The sequence below is a fragment of the Pleurodeles waltl genome, chromosome 6 (assembly GCF_031143425.1).
Source record: "Pleurodeles waltl isolate 20211129_DDA chromosome 6, aPleWal1.hap1.20221129, whole genome shotgun sequence".
Taxonomy (NCBI): Eukaryota; Metazoa; Chordata; class Amphibia; order Caudata; family Salamandridae; genus Pleurodeles; species Pleurodeles waltl.
Window position 1 is genome coordinate 900087815 of NC_090445.1, and position 17752 is coordinate 900105566.

Sequence of the window (17752 nt, forward strand, 5' to 3'; positions counted from 1 at the left end):
GTTCCCCCAAGTCTCCCGATAAAAATGATACCTCACTTGTGTGGGTAGGCCTAGCGCCCGCAACAGGAAATGCCCCAAAACACAACGTGGGCACATCACATTTTTTGAAAGAAAACAGAGGTGCTTTTTGCAAAGTGCCTACCTGTAGATTTTGGCCTCTAGCTCAGCCGGCACCTAGGGAAACCTACCAAACCTGTGTATTTTTAAAACTAGAGACCTAGGGGAATCCAAGATGAGGTGACTTGTGGGGCTCTGACCAGGTTCAGTTACCCAGAATCCTTTGAAAACCTCCAAATTTGGCTGAAAAAACATGTTTTCCTCACATTTCAGTGACAGAAAGTTCTGGAATCAGAGAGGAGCCACAAATGTCCTTCCACCCAGCGTTCCCCCAAGTCTCACGATAAAAACGATACCTCACTTGTATAGGTAGGCCTAGCGCCCGCAACAGGAAATGCCCTAAAACGCAATGTGGACACATCACATTTTTTGAAAGAAATCAGAGGTGTTTTTTGCAAAGTGCCTACCTGTTGATTTTGGCCTCTAGCTCAACCGGCACCTAGGGAAACCTAGCAAACCTGCACATTTTTTAAAACTAGAGACCTAGGGGAATCCAAGATGGGGTGACTTGAAGGGCTCTGACCAGGTTCAGTTACCCAGAATCCTTTGCAAACCTCCAAATTTGGCTAAAAAAACACATTTTCCTCACATTTTGGTGACAGAAAGTTCTGGAATGAGAGAGGAGCCACAAATTTCCTTCCACCCAGCGTTCTGCCAAGTCTTCCGATAAAAATGATACCTCACTTGTGTGGGTAGGCCTAGCGCCCGTAACAGGAAATGCCCTAAAACACAACGTGGACACATCACATTTTTTGAAAGAAAACAGACGTGCTTTTTGTAAAGTGCCTACCTGTAGATTTTGCCCTCTAGCTCAGCCGGCACCTAGGGAAACATACCAAACCTGTGTATTTTTTTAAAACTAGAGACCTAGGGGAATCCAAGATGAGGTGACTGGTGGGGCTCCGACCAGGTTCAGTTACCCAGAATCCTTTGCAAACCTCCAAATTTGGCTGAAAAAACAAGTTTTCCTCACATTTCGGTGACAGAAAGTTCTGGAATCAGAGAGGAGCCACAAATGTCCTTCCACCCAGCGTTCCCCCAAGTCTCCCGATAAAAACGATACCTCACTTGTGTGGGTAGGCCTAGCGCCCGCAACAGGAAATGCCCTAAAACGCAACGTGGACACATCACATTTTTTGAAAGAAATCAGAGGTGTTTTTTGCAAAGTGCCTACCTGTTGATTTTGGCCTCTAGCTCAACCGGCACCTAGGGAAACCTACCAAACCTGTGCATTTTTTAAAACTAGAGACCTAGGGGAATCCAAGATGGGGTGACTTGTGGGGCTCTGACCAGGTTCTGTTACCCAGAATCCTTTGCAAACCTCAAAACTTTGCTAAAAAAACACATTTTCCTCACATTTTGGTGACAGAAAGTTCTGGAATCAGAGAGGAGCCACAAATTTCCTTCCACACAGCGTTCCCCCAAGTCTCCCGATAAAAATGATGACTCACTTTTGTGGGTAGGCCTAGCGCCCGCAACAGGAATTGCCCCAAAACACAACGTGGACACATCACATTTTTTTAAAGAAAACTGAGGTATTTTTGCAAAGTGCCTACCTGTAGATTTTGGCCTCTAGCTCAGTCGGCACCTAGGGAAACCTACCAAACCTGAGCATTTTTGAAAAATAGAGACCTAGGGGAATCCAAGATGAGGTGACTTGTGGGGCTCTGACCAGGTTCAGTTACCCAGAATCCTTTGCAAACCGCAAAATTTGGCGAAAAAAACACGTTTTCTTCACATTTTGGTGACAGAAAGTTCTGGAATCAGAGAGAAGCCACTAATTTCCTACCATCCAGCGTTCCCCCAAGTCTCCCGAAAAAAATGATACCTCACTTGTGTGGGTAGGCCTAGCGCACGCAACAGGAAATGCCCCAAAACACAACGTGGACACATCACGTTTTTTGAAAGAAAACAGATGTGTTTTTTGCAAAGTGCCTACCTGTAGATTTTGCCCTCTAGCTCAGCCGGCACCTAAGGAAACCTACCAAACCTGTGTATTTTTAAAACTAGAGACCTAGGGGAATCCAAGATGAGGTGACTTGTGGGGCTCTGACCAGGTTCAGTTACCCAGAATCCTTTGCAAACCTCCAAATTTGGCTGAAAAAACACGTTTTCCTCACATTTCGGTGACAGAAAGTTCTTGAATCAGAGAGGAGCCACAAATATCCTTCCACCCAGCGTTCCCCCAAGTCTCCCGATAAAAACGATACCTCACTTGTGTGGGTAGGCCTAGCGCCCGCAACAGGAAATGCCCTAAAACGCAACGTGGACACATCAAATTTTTTTAAAGAAATCAGAGGTGTTTTTTGCAAAGTGCCTACCTGTTGATTTTGGGCTCTAGCTCAACCGGCACCTAGGGAAACCTACCAAACCTGTGCATTTTTTAAAACTAGAGACCTAGGGGAATCCAAGATGGGGTGACTTGTGGGGCTCTGACCAGGTTCTGTTACCCAGAATCCTTTGCAAACCTCAAAACTTTGCTAAAAAAACACATTTTCCTCACATTTTGGTGACAGAAAGTTCTGGAATCAGAGAGGAGCCACAAATTTCCTTCCACCCAGCGTTCCCCCAAGTCTCCCGATAAAAATGATACCTCACTTGTGTGGGTAGGCCTAGCGCCCGCAACAGGAAATGCCCCAAAACACAACGTGGACACATCACATTTTTTGAAAGAAAACAGAGGTGCTTTTTGCAAAGTGCCTACCTGTAGATTTTGGCCTCTAGCTCAGACGGCACCTAGGGAAACCTAGCAAACCTGCACATTTTTTAAAACTAGACACCTAGGGGAATCCAAGATGGGGTGACTTGTGGGGCTCTGACTAGGTTCTGTTACCCAGAATCCTTTGCAAACCTCCAAATTTGGATAAAAAAACACATTTTCCTCACATTTTGGTGACAGAAAGTTCTGGAATCAGAGAGGAGCCACAAATGTCCTTCCACCCAGCTTTCTGCCAAGTCTCCCGATAAAAATTATACCTCACTTGTGTGGGTAGGCCTAGCGCCCGCAACAGGAAATGCCCTAAAACGCAACGTGGACACATCACTTTTTTTGAAAGAAAACAGAGGTGCTTTTTGCAAAGTGCCTACTTGTAGATTTTGCCCTCTAGCTCAGCCGGCACCTAGGGAAACCTACCAAACCTGTGTATTTTTAAAACTAGAGACCTAGGGGAATCCAAGATGAGGTGACTTGTGGGGCTCTGACCAGGTTCAGTTTCCCAGAATCCTTTGCAAACCTCATAATTTGGCTAAAAAAACACGTTTTCCTCACATTTCGGTGACAGAAAGTTCTGGAATCAGAGAGGAGCCACAAATGTCCTTCCACCCAGCGTTCCCCCAAGTCACCCGATAAAAATGATTCCTCACTTGTGTGGGTAGGCCTAGCGCCCGCAACAGGAAATGCCCTAAAACGCAACGTGGACACATCACATTTTTTGAAAGAAAACAGAGTTGTTTTTTGCAAAGTGCCTACCTGTTGATTTTGGCCTCAAGCTCATCCGGCACCTAGGGATACCTACCAAACCTGTGCATTTATTAAAACTAGAGACCTAGGGGAATCCAAGATGGGGTGACTTGTGGGGCTCTGAACAGGTTCTGTTACCCATAATCCTTTGCAAACCTCAAATTCTTTTCTAAAAAAACACATTTTCCTCATATTTTGGTGACAGAAAGTTCTGGAATGAGAGAGGAGCCACAAATTTCCTTCCACCCAGCGTTCCCCCAAGTCTCCCGATAAAAATGATACCTCACTTGTGTGGGTAGGCCTAGCGCACGCAACAGGAAATGCCCTAAAACACAACGTGGACACATCACATTTTTTGAAAGAAAACAGAGGTGCTTTTTGCAAAGTGCCTACCTGTAGATTTTGCCCTCTAGCTCAGCCGGCACCTAGGGAAACCTACCAAACCTGTGTATTTTTAAAAGTAGAGACCTAGGGGAATCCAAGATGAGGTGACTTGTGGGGCTCTGACCAGGTTCAGTTACCCAGAATCCTTTGCAAACCTCCAAATTTGGCTGAAAAAACACGTTTTCCTCACATTTCGGTGACAGAAAGTCCTGGAATCAGAGAGGAGCCACAAATGTCCTTCCACCCAGCGTTCCCCCAAGTCTCCCGATAAAAACGATACCTCACTTGTGTGGGTAGGCCTAGCGCCCGCAACAGGAAATGCCCTAAAACGCAACGTGGACACATCACATTTTTTTAAAGAAATTAGAGGTGTTTTTTGCAAAGTGCATACCTGTCGATTTTGGCCTCTAGCTCAACCGGCACCTAGGGAAACCTAGCAAACCTGCACATTTTTTAAAACTAGAGACCTAGGGGAATCCAAGATGGGGTGACTTGTGGGGCTCTGAAGGGTTCTGTTACCCAGAATCCTTTGCAAACCTCCAAATTTGGCTAAAAAAACACATTTTCCTCACATTTTGGTGACAGAAAGTTCTGGAATGAGAGAGCAGCCACAAATTTCCTTCTACCCAGCGTTCTGCCAAGTCTCCCGATAAAAATGATACCTCACTTGTGTGGGTAGGCCTAGCGCCCGCAACAGGAAATACCCTAAAACACAACGTGGACACATCACATTTTTTTAAAGAAAACAGAGGTGCTTTTTGCAAAGTGCCTACCTGTAGATTTTGCCCTCTAGCTCAGCCGGCACCTAGGGAAACCTACCAAACCTGTGTATTTTTAAAACTAGAGACCTAGGGGAATCCAAGATGAGGTGACTTGTGGGGCTCTGACCAGGTTCAGTTACCCAGAATCCTTTGAAAACCTCCAAATTTGGCTGAAAAAACACGTTTTCCTCACATTTCGGTGACAGAAAGTTCTGGAATCAGAGAGGAGCCACAAATGTCCTTCCACCCAGCGTTCCCCCAAGTCTCACGATAAAAACGATACCTCACTTGTGTGGGTAGGCCTAGCGCCCGCAACAGGAAATGCCCGAAAACGCAACGTGTACACATCACATTTTTTGAAGGAAATCAGAGGTGTTTTTTGCAAAGTGCCTACCTGTTGATTTTGGCCTCTAGCTCAACCGGCACCTAGAGAAACCTAGCAAACCTGCACATTTTTTAAAACTAGAGACCTAGGGGAATCCAAGATGGGGTGACTTGTGGGGCTCTGACCAGGTTCTGTTACCCAGAATCCTTTGCAATCCTCCAAATTTGGCTAAAAAAACACATTTTCCTCACATTTTGGTGACAGAAAGTTCTGTAATGAGAGAGGAGCCACAAATTTCCTTCCACCCAGCGTTCTGCCAAGTCTTCCGATAAAAATGATACCTCACTTGTGTGGGTAGGCCTAGCGCCCGCAACAGGAAATGCCCTAAAACACAACGTGGACACATCACATTTTTTGAAGGAAAAGAGAGGTGCTTTTTGCAAAGTGCCTACCTGTAGATTTTGCCCTCTAGCTCAGCCGGCACCTAGGGAAACATACCAAACCTGTGTATTTTTTTAAAACTAGAGACCTAGGGGAATCCAAGATGAGGTGACTTGTGGGGCTCTGACCAGGTTCAGTTACCCAGAATCCTTTGCAAACCTCCAAATTTGGCTGAAAAAACAAGTTTTCTTCACATTTCGGTGACAGAAAGTTCTGGAATCAGAGAGGAGCCACAAATGTCCTTCCACCCAGCGTTCCCCCAAGTCTCCCGATAAAAATGATGACTCACTTTTGTGGGTAGGCCTAGCGCCCGCAACAGGAAATGCCCCAGAACACAACGTGGACACATCACATTTTTTTTAAAGAAAACTGAGGTGTTTTTTGCAAAGTGCCTACCTGTAGATTTTGGCCTCTAGCTCAGTCAGCACCTAGGGAAACCTACCAAACCTGTGCATTTTTTAAAACTAGAGACCTAGGGGAATCCAAGATGGGGTGACTTGTGGGGCTCTGACCAGGTTCTGTTACCCAGAATCCTTTGCAAACCTCAAAACTTTGCTAAAAAAACACATTTTCCTCACATTTTGGTGACAGAAAGTTCTGGAATCAGAGAGGAGCCACAAATTTCCTTCCACACAGCGTTCCCCCAAGTCTCCCGATAAAAATGATGACTCACTTTTGTGGGTAGGCCTAGCGCCCGCAACAGGAAATGCCCCAAAACACAACGTGGACACATCACATTTTTTGAAAGAAAACAGAGGTGCTTTTTGCAAAGTGCCTACCTGTAGATTTTGCATTCTAGCTCAGCCGGCACCTAGGGAAACCTACCAAACCTGTGAATTTTTAAAACTAGAGACCTAGGAGAATCCAAGATGAGGTGACTTGTGGGGCTCTGACCAGGTTCAGTTACCCAGAATCCTTTGCAAACCACATAATTTGGCTAAAAAAACACGTTTTCCTCTCATTTTGGTGACAGAAAGTTCTGGAATCAGAGAGGAGCCACAAATTTCCTTCCACCCAGCGTTCCCCCAAGTCTCCCGCTAAAAATGATACCTCACTTGTGTGGGTAGGCCTAGCGCCCGCAACAGGAAATGCCCCAAAACAGAACCTGGACACATCACATTTTTTGAAAGAAAACAGAGGTGTTTTTTGCAAAGTGCCTACCTGTAGATTTTGGTCTCTAGCTCAGACGGCACCTAGGGAAACCTAGCAAACCTGCACATTTTTTAAAACTAGACACCTAGGGGAATCCAAGATGGGGTGACTTGTGGGGCTCTGACCAGGTTCTGTTACCCAGAATCCTTTGCAAACCTCCAAATTTGGATAAAAAAACACATTTTCCTCACATTTTGGTGACAGAAAGTTCTGGAATCAGAGAGGAGCCACAAATGTCCTTCCACCCAGCGTTCTGCCAAGTCTCCCGATAAAAATTATACCTCACTTGTGTGGGTAGGCCTAGCGCCCGCAACAGGAAATGCCCTAAAACGCAACGTGGACACATCACATTTTTTGAAAGAAAACAGAGGTGCTTTTTGCAAAGTGCCTACCTGTAGATTTTGCCCTCTAGCTCAGCCGGCACCTAGGGAAACCTTCCAAACCTGTGTATTTTTAAAACTAGAGACCTAGGGGAATCCAAGATGAGGTGACTTGTGGGGCTCTGACCAGGTTCAGTTACCCAGAATCCTTTGAAAACCTCCAAATTTGGCTGAAAAAACACGTTTTCATCACATTTCGGTGACAGAAAGTTCTGGAATCAGAGAGGAGCCACAAATGTCCTTCCACCCAGCGTTCCCCCAAGTCTCACGATAAAAACGATACCTCACTTGTGTGGGTAGGCCTAGCGCCCGCAACAGGAATTGCCCTAAAACGCAACGTGGACACATCACATTTTTTTAAAGAAATCAGAGGTGTTTTTTGCAAAGTGCCTACCTGTTGATTTTGGCCTCTAGCTCAACCGGCACCTAGGGAAACCTAGCAAACCTGCACATTTTTTAAAACTAGACACCTAGGGGAATCCAAGATGGGGTGACTTGTGGGGCTCTGACCAGGTTCTGTTACCCAGAATCCTTTGCAAACCTCCAAATTTGGCTAAAAAAAACACATTTTCCTAACATTTTGGTGACAGAAAGTTCTGGAATGAGAGAGGAGCCACAAATTTCCTTCCACCCAGCGTTCTGCCAAGTCTTCCGATAAAAATGATACCTCACTTGTGTGGGTAGGCCTAGCGCCCGCAACAGGAAATGCCCTAAAACGCAACGTGGACACATCACATTTTTTGAAAGAAATCAGAGGTGCTTTTTGCAAAGTGCCAACCTGTAGATTTTGCCCTCTAGCTCAGCCGGCACCTAGGGAAACCTACCAAACCTGTGTATTTTTAAAACTAGAGACCTAGGGGAATCCAAGATGAGGTGACTTGTGGGGCTCTGACCAGGTTCAGTTACCCAGAATCCTTTGAAAACCTCCAAATTTGGCTGAAAAAACACGTTTTTTCTCACATTTCGGTGACAGAAAGTTCTGGAATCAGAGAGGAGCCACAAATGTCCTTCCACCCAGCGTTCCCCCAAGTCTCACGATAAAAACGATACCTCACTTGTGTGGGTAGGCCTAGCGCCCGCAACAGGAAATACCCTAAAACGCAACGTGTACACATCACATTTTTTGAAGGAAATCAGAGGTGTTTTTTGCAAAGTGCCTACCTGTTGATTTTGGCCTCTAGCTCAACCGGCACCTAGAGAAACCTAGCAAACCTGCACATTTTTTAAAACTAGAGACCTAGGGGAATCCAAGATGGGGTGACTTGTGGGGCTCTGACCAGGTTCTGTTACCCAGAATCCTTTGCAATCCTCCAAATTTGGCTAAAAAAACACATTTTCCTCACATTTTGGTGACAGAAAGTTCTGTAATGAGAGAGGAGCCACAAATTTCCTTCCACCCAGCGTTCTGCCAAGTCTTCCGATAAAAATGATACCTCACTTGTGTGGGTAGGCCTAGCGCCCGCAACAGGAAATGCCCTAAAACACAACGTGGACACATCACATTTTTTGAAGGAAAAGAGAGGTGCTTTTTGCAAAGTGCCTACCTGTAGATTTTGCCCTCTAGCTCAGCCGGCACCTAGGGAAACATACCAAACCTGTGTATTTTTTTAAAACTAGAGACCTAGGGGAATCCAAGATGAGGTGACTTGTGGGGCTCTGACCAGGTTCAGTTACCCAGAATCCTTTGCAAACCTCCAAATTTGGCTGAAAAAACAAGTTTTCCTCACATTTCGGTGACAGAAAGTTCTGGAATCAGAGAGGAGCCACAAATGTCCTTCCACGCAGCGTTCCCCCAAGTCTCCCGATAAAAACGATACCTCACTTGTGTGGGTAGGCCTAGCGCCCGCAACAGGAAATGCCCTAAAACGCAACGTGGACACATCACATTTTTTGAAATTAATCAGAGGTGTTTTTTGCAAAGTGCCTACCTGTTGATTTTGGCCTCTAGCTCAACCGGCACCTAGGGAAACCTACCAAACCTGTGCATTTTTTAAAACTAGAGACCTAGGGGAATCCAAGATGGGGTGACTTGTGGGGCTCTGACCAGGTTCTGTTACCCAGAATCCTTTGCAAACCTCAAAACCTTGCTAAAAAAACACATTTTCCTCACATTTTGGTGACAGAAAGTTCTGGAATCAGAGAGGAGCCACAAATTTCCTTCCACCCAGCGTTCCCCCAAGTCTCCCGATAAAAATGATGACTCACTTTTGTGGGTAGGCCTAGCGCCCGCAACAGGAAATGCCCCAGAACACAACGTGGACACATCACATTTTTTTTAAAGAAAACTGAGGTGTTTTTTGCAAAGTGCCTACCTGTAGATTTTGGCCTCTAGCTCAGTCAGCACCTAGGGAAACCTACCAAACCTGTGCATTTTTTAAAACTAGAGACCTAGGGGAATCCAAGATGGGGTGACTTGTGGGGCTCTGACCAGGTTCTGTTACCCAGAATCCTTTGCAAACCTCAAAACTTTGCTAAAAAAACACATTTTCCTCACATTTCGGTGACAGAAAGTTCTGGAATCAGAGAGGAGCCACAAATTTCCTTCCACCCAGCGTTCCCCCAAGTCTCCCGATAAAAATGATGACTCACTTTTGTGGGTAGGCCTAGCGCCCGCAACAGGAAATGCCCCAAAACACAACGTGGACACATCACATTTTTTGAAAGAAAACAGAGGTGCTTTTTGCAAAGTGCCTACCTGTAGATTTTGCACTCTAGCTCAGCCGGCACCTAGGGAAACCTACCAAACCTGTGAATTTTTAAAACTAGACACCTAGGGGAATCCAAGATGGGGTGACTTGTGGGGCTCTGACCAGGTTCTGTTACCCAGAATCCTTTGCAAACCTCCAAATTTGGATAAAAAAACACATTTTCCTCACATTTTGGTGACAGAAAGTTCTGGAATCAGAGAGGAGCCACAAATGTCCTTCCACCCAGCGTTCTGCCAAGTCTCCCGATAAAAATTATACCTCACTTGTGTGGGTAGGCCTAGCGCCCGCAACAGGAAATGCCCTAAAACGCAACGTGGACACATCACATTTTTTGAAAGAAAACAGAGGTGCTTTTTGCAAAGTGCCTACCTGTAGATTTTGCCCTCTAGCTCAGCCGGCACCTAGGGAAACCAACCAAACCTGTGTATTTTTAAAACTAGAGACCTAGGGGAATCCAAGATGAGGTGACTTGTGGGGCTCTGACCAGGTTCAGTTACCCAGAATCCTTTGAAAACCTCCAAATTTGGCTGAAAAAACACGTTTTCATCACATTTCGGTGACAGAAAGTTCTGGAATCAGAGAGGAGCCACAAATGTCCTTCCACCCAGCGTTCCCCCAAGTCTCACGATAAAAACGATACCTCACTTGTGTGGGTAGGCCTAGCGCCCGCAACAGGAAATGCCCTAAAACGCAACGTGGACACATCAAATTTTTTTAAAGAAATCAGAGGTGTTTTTTGCAAAGTGCCTACCTGTTGATTTTGGCCTCTAGCTTAACCGGCACCTAGGGAAACCTAGCAAACCTGCACATTTTTTAAAACTAGACACCTAGGGGAATCCAAGATGGGGTGACTTGTGGGGCTCTGACCAGGTTCTGTTACCCAGAATCCTTTGCAAACCTCCAAATTTGGCTAAAAAAACACATTTTCCTAACATTTTGGTGACAGAAAGTTCTGGAATGAGAGAGGAGCCACAAATTTCCTTCCACCCAGCGTTCTGCCAAGTCTTCCGATAAAAATGATACCTCACTTGTGTGGGTAGGCCTAGCGCCCGCAACAGGAAATGCCCTAAAACGCAACGTGGACACATCACATTTTTTGAAAGAAATCAGAGGTGCTTTTTGCAAAGTGCCAACCTGTTGATTTTGGCCTCTAGCTCAACCGGCACCTAGGGAAACCTACCAAACCTGTGCATTTTTTAAAACTAGAGACCTAGGGGAATCCAAGATGGGGTGACTTGTGGGGCTCTGACCAGGTTCTGTTACCCAGAATCCTTTGCAAACCTCAAAACTTTGCTAAATAAACACATTTTCCTCACATTTTGGTGACAGAAAGTTCTGGAATCAGAGAGGAGCCACAAATTTCCTTCCACCCAGCGTTCCCCCAAGTCTCCCGATAAAAATGATGACTCACTTTTGTGGGTAGGCCTAGCGCCCGCAACAGGAAATGCCCCAAAACACAATGTGGACACATCACATTTTTTTAAAGAAAACTGAGGTGTTTTTTGCAAAGTGCCTACCTGTAGATTTTGGCCTCTAGCTCAGTCAGCACCTAGGGAAACCTACCAAACCTGAGCATTTTTGAAAAATAGAGACCTAGGGGAATCCAAGATGAGGTGACTTGTGGGGCTCTGACCAGGTTCAGTTACCCAGAATCCTTTGCAAACCGCAAAATTTTGCGAAAAAAACACGTTTTCTTCATATTTTGGTGACAGAAAGTTCTGGAATCAGAGAGGAGCCACAAATTTCCTTCCACCCAGCGTTCCCCCAAGTCTCCCGATAAAAATGATACCTCACTTGTGTGGGTAGGCCTAGCGCCCGCAACAGGAAATGCCCCAAAACACAACGTGGACACATCACATTTTTTTAAAGAAAACAGATGTGTTTTTTGCAAAGTGCCTACCTGTAGATTTTGGCCTCTAGCTCAGCCGGCACCTAGGGAAACCTAGCAAACCTGCACATTTTTTAAAACTAGACACCTAGGGGAATCCAAGATGGGGTGACTTGTGGTGCTCTGACCAGGTTCTGTTACCCAGAATCCTTTGCAAACCTCCAAATTTGGCTAAAAAAACACATTTTCCTCACATTTTGGTGACAGAAAGTTCTGGAATCAGAGAGGAGCCACAAATGTCCTTCCACCCAGCGTTCTGCCAAGTCTCCCGATAAAAATGATACCTCACTTGTGTGGGTAGGCCTAGCGCCCGCAACAGGAAATGCCCTAAAACACAACGTGGACACATCACATTTTTTTAAAGAAAACAGAGGTGCTTTTTGCAAAGTGCCTACCTTTAGATTTTGCCCTCTAGCTCAGCCGGCACCTAGGGAAACCTACCAAACCTCTGTATTTTTAAAACTAGAGACCTAGGGGAATCCAAGATGAGGTGACTTGTGGGGCTCTGACCAGGTTCAGTTACCCAGAATCCTTTGCAAACCTCCAAATTTGGCTGAAAAAACACGTTTTCCTCACATTTCGGTGACAGAAAGTTCTGGAATCAGAGAGGAGCCACAAATATCCTTCCACCCAGCGTTCCCCCAAGTCTCCCGATAAAAAAAAATACCTCACTTGTGTGGGTAGGCCTAGCGCCCGCAACAGGAAATGCCCTAAAACGCAACGTGGACACATCACATTTTTTGAAAGAAATCAGAGGTGTTTTTTGCAAAGTGCCTACCTGTTGATTTTGGCCTCTAGCTCAACCGGCACCTAGGGAAACCTACCAAACCTGTGCATTTTTTAAAACTAGAGACCTAGGGGAATCCAAGATGGGGTGACTTGTGGGGCTCTGACCAGGTTCTGTTACCCAGAATCCTTTGCAAACCTCAAAACTTTGCTAAAAAAACACATTTTCCTCACATTTTGGTGACAGAAAGTTCTGGAATCAGAGAGGAGCCACAAATTTCCTTCCACACAGCGTTCCCCCAAGTCTCCCGATAAAAATGATGACTCACTTTTGTGGGTAGGCCTAGCGCCCGCAACAGGAATTGCCCCAAAACACAACGTGGACACATCACATTTTTTTAAAGAAAACTGAGGTGTTTTTTGCAAAGTGCCTACCTGTAGATTTTGGCCTCTAGCTCAGTCGGCACCTAGGGAAACCTACCAAACCTGAGCATTTTTGAAAAATAGAGACCTAGGGGAATCCAAGATGAGGTGACTTGTGGGGCTCTGACCAGGTTCAGTTACCCAGAATCCTTTGCAAACCGCAAAATTTGGCGAAAAAAACACGTTTTCTTCACATTTTGGTGACAGAAAGTTCTGGAATCAGAGAGAAGCCACTAATTTCCTACCACCCAGCGTTCCCCCAAGTCTCCCGATAAAAATGATACCTCACTTGTGTGGGTAGGCCTAGCGCACGCAACAGGAAATGCCCCAAAACACAACGTGGACACCTCACGTTTTTTGAAAGAAAACAGATGTGTTTTTTGCAAAGTGCCTACCTGTAGATTTTGCCCTCTAGCTCAGCCGGCACCTAAGGAAAACTACCAAACCTGTGTATTTTTAAAACTAGAGACCTAGGGGAATCCAAGATGAGGTGACTTGTGGGGCTCTGACCAGGTTCAGTTACCCAGAATCCTTTGAAAACCTCCAAATTTGGCTGAAAAAACACGTTTTCCTCACATTTCGGTGACAGAAAGTTCTGGAATCAGAGAGGAGCCACAAATATCCTTCCACCCAGCGTTCCCCCAAGTCTCCCGATAAAAACGATACCTCACTTGTGTGGGTAGGCCTAGCGCCCGCAACAGGAAATGCCCTAAAACGCAACGTGGACACATCAAATTTTTTGAAAGAAATCAGAGGTGTTTTTTGCAAAGAGCCTACCTGTTGATTTTGGGCTCTAGCTCAACCGGCACCTAGGGAAACCTACCAAACCTGTGCATTTTTTAAAACTAGAGACCTAGGGGAATCCAAGATGGGGTGACTTGTGGGGCTCTGACCAGGTTCTGTTACCCAGAATCCTTTGCAAACCTCAAAACTTTGCTAAAAAAACACATTTTCCTCACATTTTGGTGACAGAAAGTTCTGGAATCAGAGAGGAGCCACAAATTTCCTTCCACCCAGCGTTCCCCCAAGTCTCCCGATAAAAATGATACCTCACTTGTGTGGGTAGGCCTAGCGCCCGCAACAGGAAATGCCCCAAAACACAACGTGGACACATCACATTTTTTGAAAGAAAACAGAGGTGCTTTTTGCAAAGTGCCTACCTGTAGATTTTGGCCTCTAGCTCAGCCGGCACCTAGGGAAACCTACCAAACCTGTGTATTTTTAAAACTAGAGACCTAGGGGAATCCAAGATGAGGTGACTTGTGGGGCTCTGACCAGGTTCAGTTACCCAGAATCCTTTGAAAACCTCCAAATTTGGCTGAAAAAACATGTTTTCCTCACATTTCAGTGACAGAAAGTTCTGGAATCAGAGAGGAGCCACAAATGTCCTTCCACCCAGCGTTCCCCCAAGTCTCACGATAAAAACGATACCTCACTTGTATAGGTAGGCCTAGCGCCCGCAACAGGAAATGCCCTAAAACGCAATGTGGACACATCACATTTTTTGAAAGAAATCAGAGGTGTTTTTTGCAAAGTGCCTACCTGTTGATTTTGGCCTCTAGCTCAACCGGCACCTAGGGAAACCTAGCAAACCTGCACATTTTTTAAAACTAGAGACCTAGGGGAATCCAAGATGGGGTGACTTGAAGGGCTCTGACCAGGTTCAGTTACCCAGAATCCTTTGCAAACCTCCAAATTTGGCTACAAAAACACATTTTACTCACATTTTGGTGACAGAAAGTTCTGGAATGAGAGAGGAGCCACAAATTTCCTTCCACCCAGCGTTCTGCCAAGTCTTCCGATAAAAATGATACCTCACTTGTGTGGGTAGGCCTAGCGCCCGCAACAGGAAATGCCCTAAAACACAACGTGGACACATCACATTTTTTGAAAGAAAACAGACGTGCTTTTTGTAAAGTGCCTACCTGTAGATTTTGCCCTCTAGCTCAGCCGGCACCTAGGGAAACATACCAAACCTGTGTATTTTTTTAAAACTAGAGACCTAGGGGAATCCAAGATGAGGTGACTGGTGGGGCTCCGACCAGGTTCAGTTACCCAGAATCCTTTGCAAACCTCCAAATTTGGCTGAAAAAACAAGTTTTCCTCACATTTCGGTGACAGAAAGTTCTGGAATCAGAGAGGAGCCACAAATGTCCTTCCACCCAGCGTTCCCCCAAGTCTCCCGATAAAAACGATACCTCACTTGTGTGGGTAGGCCTAGCGCCCGCAACAGGAAATGCCCTAAAACGCAACGTGGACACATCACATTTTTTGAAAGAAATCAGAGGTGTTTTTTGCAAAGTGCCTACCTGTTGATTTTGGCCTCTAGCTCAACCGGCACCTAGGGAAACCTACCAAACCTGTGCATTTTTTAAAACTAGAGACCTAGGGGAATCCAAGATGGGGTGACTTGTGGGGCTCTGACCAGGTTCTGTTACCCAGAATCCTTTGCAAACCTCAAAACTTTGCTAAAAAAACACATTTTCCTCACATTTTGGTGACAGAAAGTTCTGGAATCAGAGAGGAGCCACAAATTTCCTTCCACACAGCGTTCCCCCAAGTCTCCCGATAAAAATGATGACTCACTTTTGTGGGTAGGCCTAGCGCCCGCAACAGGAATTGCCCCAAAACACAACGTGGACACATCACATTTTTTTAAAGAAAACTGAGGTATTTTTGCAAAGTGCCTACCTGTAGATTTTGGCCTCTAGCTCAGTCGGCACCTAGGGAAACCTACCAAACCTGAGCATTTTTGAAAAATAGAGACCTAGGGGAATCCAAGATGAGGTGACTTGTGGGGCTCTGACCAGGTTCAGTTACCCAGAATCCTTTGCAAACCGCAAAATTTGGCGAAAAAAACACGTTTTCTTCACATTTTGGTGACAGAAAGTTCTGGAATCAGAGAGAAGCCACTAATTTCCTACCATCCAGCGTTCCCCCAAGTCTCCCGAAAAAAATGATACCTCACTTGTGTGGGTAGGCCTAGCGCACGCAACAGGAAATGCCCCAAAACACAACGTGGACACATCACGTTTTTTGAAAGAAAACAGATGTGTTTTTTGCAAAGTGCCTACCTGTAGATTTTGCCCTCTAGCTCAGCCGGCACCTAAGGAAACCTACCAAACCTGTGTATTTTTAAAACTAGAGACCTAGGGGAATCCAAGATGAGGTGACTTGTGGGGCTCTGACCAGGTTCAGTTACCCAGAATCCTTTGCAAACCTCCAAATTTGGCTGAAAAAACACGTTTTCCTCACATTTCGGTGACAGAAAGTTCTGGAATCAGAGAGGAGCCACAAATATCCTTCCACCCAGCGTTCCCCCAAGTCTCCTGATAAAAACGATACCTCACTTGTGTGGGTAGGCCTAGCGCCCGCAACAGGAAATGCCCTAAAACGCAACGTGGACACATCAAATTTTTTTAAAGAAATCAGAGGTGTTTTTTGCAAAGTGCCTACCTGTTGATTTTGGGCTCTAGCTCAACCGGCACCTAGGGAAACCTACCAAACCTGTGCATTTTTTAAAACTAGAGACCTAGGGGAATCCAAGATGGGGTGACTTGTGGGGCTCTGACCAGGTTCTGTTACCCAGAATCCTTTGCAAACCTCAAAACTTTGCTAAAAAAACACATTTTCCTCACATTTTGGTGACAGAAAGTTCTGGAATCAGAGAGGAGCCACAAATTTCCTTCCACCCAGCGTTCCCCCAAGTCTCCCGATAAAAATGATACCTCACTTGTGTGGGTAGGCCTAGCGCCCGCAACAGGAAATGCCCCAAAACACAACGTGGACACATCACATTTTTTTAAAGAAAACAGAGGTGCTTTTTGCAAAGTGCCTACCTGTAGATTTTGGCCTCTAGCTCAGACGGCACCTAGGGAAACCTAGCAAACCTGCACATTTTTTAAAACTAGACACCTAGGGGAATCCAAGATGGGGTGACTTGTGGGGCTCTGACCAGGTTCTGTTACCCAGAATCCTTTGCAAACCTCCAAATTTGGATAAAAAAACACATTTTCCTCACATTTTGGTGACAGAAAGTTCTGGAATCAGAGAGGAGCCACAAATGTCCTTCCACCCAGCTTTCTGCCAAGTCTCCCGATAAAAATTATACCTCACTTGTGTGGGTAGGCCTAGCGCCCGCAACAGGAAATGCCCTAAAACGCAACGTGGACACATCACATTTTTTGAAAGAAAACAGAGGTGCTTTTTGCAAAGTGCCTACTTGTAGATTTTGCCCTCTAGCTCAGCCGGCACCTAGGGAAACCTACCAAACCTGTGTATTTTTAAAACTAGAGACCTAGGGGAATCCAAGATGAGGTGACTTGTGGGGCTCTGACCAGGTTCAGTTTCCCAGAATCCTTTGGAAACCTCATAATTTGGCTAAAAAAACACGTTTTCCTCACATTTCGGTGACAGAAAGTTCTGGAATCAGAGAGGAGCCACAAATGTCCTTCCACCCAGCGTTCCCCCAAGTCACCCGATAAAAATGATTCCTCACTTGTGTGGGTAGGCCTAGCGCCCGCAACAGGAAATGCCCTAAAACGCAACGTGGACACATCACATTTTTTGAAAGAAAACAGAGTTGTTTTTTGCAAAGTGCCTACCTGTTGATTTTGGCCTCTAGCTCATCCGGCACCTAGGGATACCTACCAAACCTGTGCATTTATTAAAACTAGAGACCTAGGGGAATCCAAGATGGGGTGACTTGTGGGGCTCTGAACAGGTTCTGTTACCCATAATCCTTTGCAAACCTCAAATTCTTTTCTAAAAAAACACATTTTCCTCATATTTTGGTGACAGAAAGTTCTGGAATGAGAGAGGAGCCACAAATTTCCTTCCACCCAGCGTTCCCCCAAGTCTCCCGATAAAAATGATACCTCACTTGTGTGGGTAGGCCTAGCGCACGCAACAGGAAATGCCCTAAAACACAACGTGGACACATCACATTTTTTGAAAGAAAACAGAGGTGCTTTTTGCAAAGTGCCTA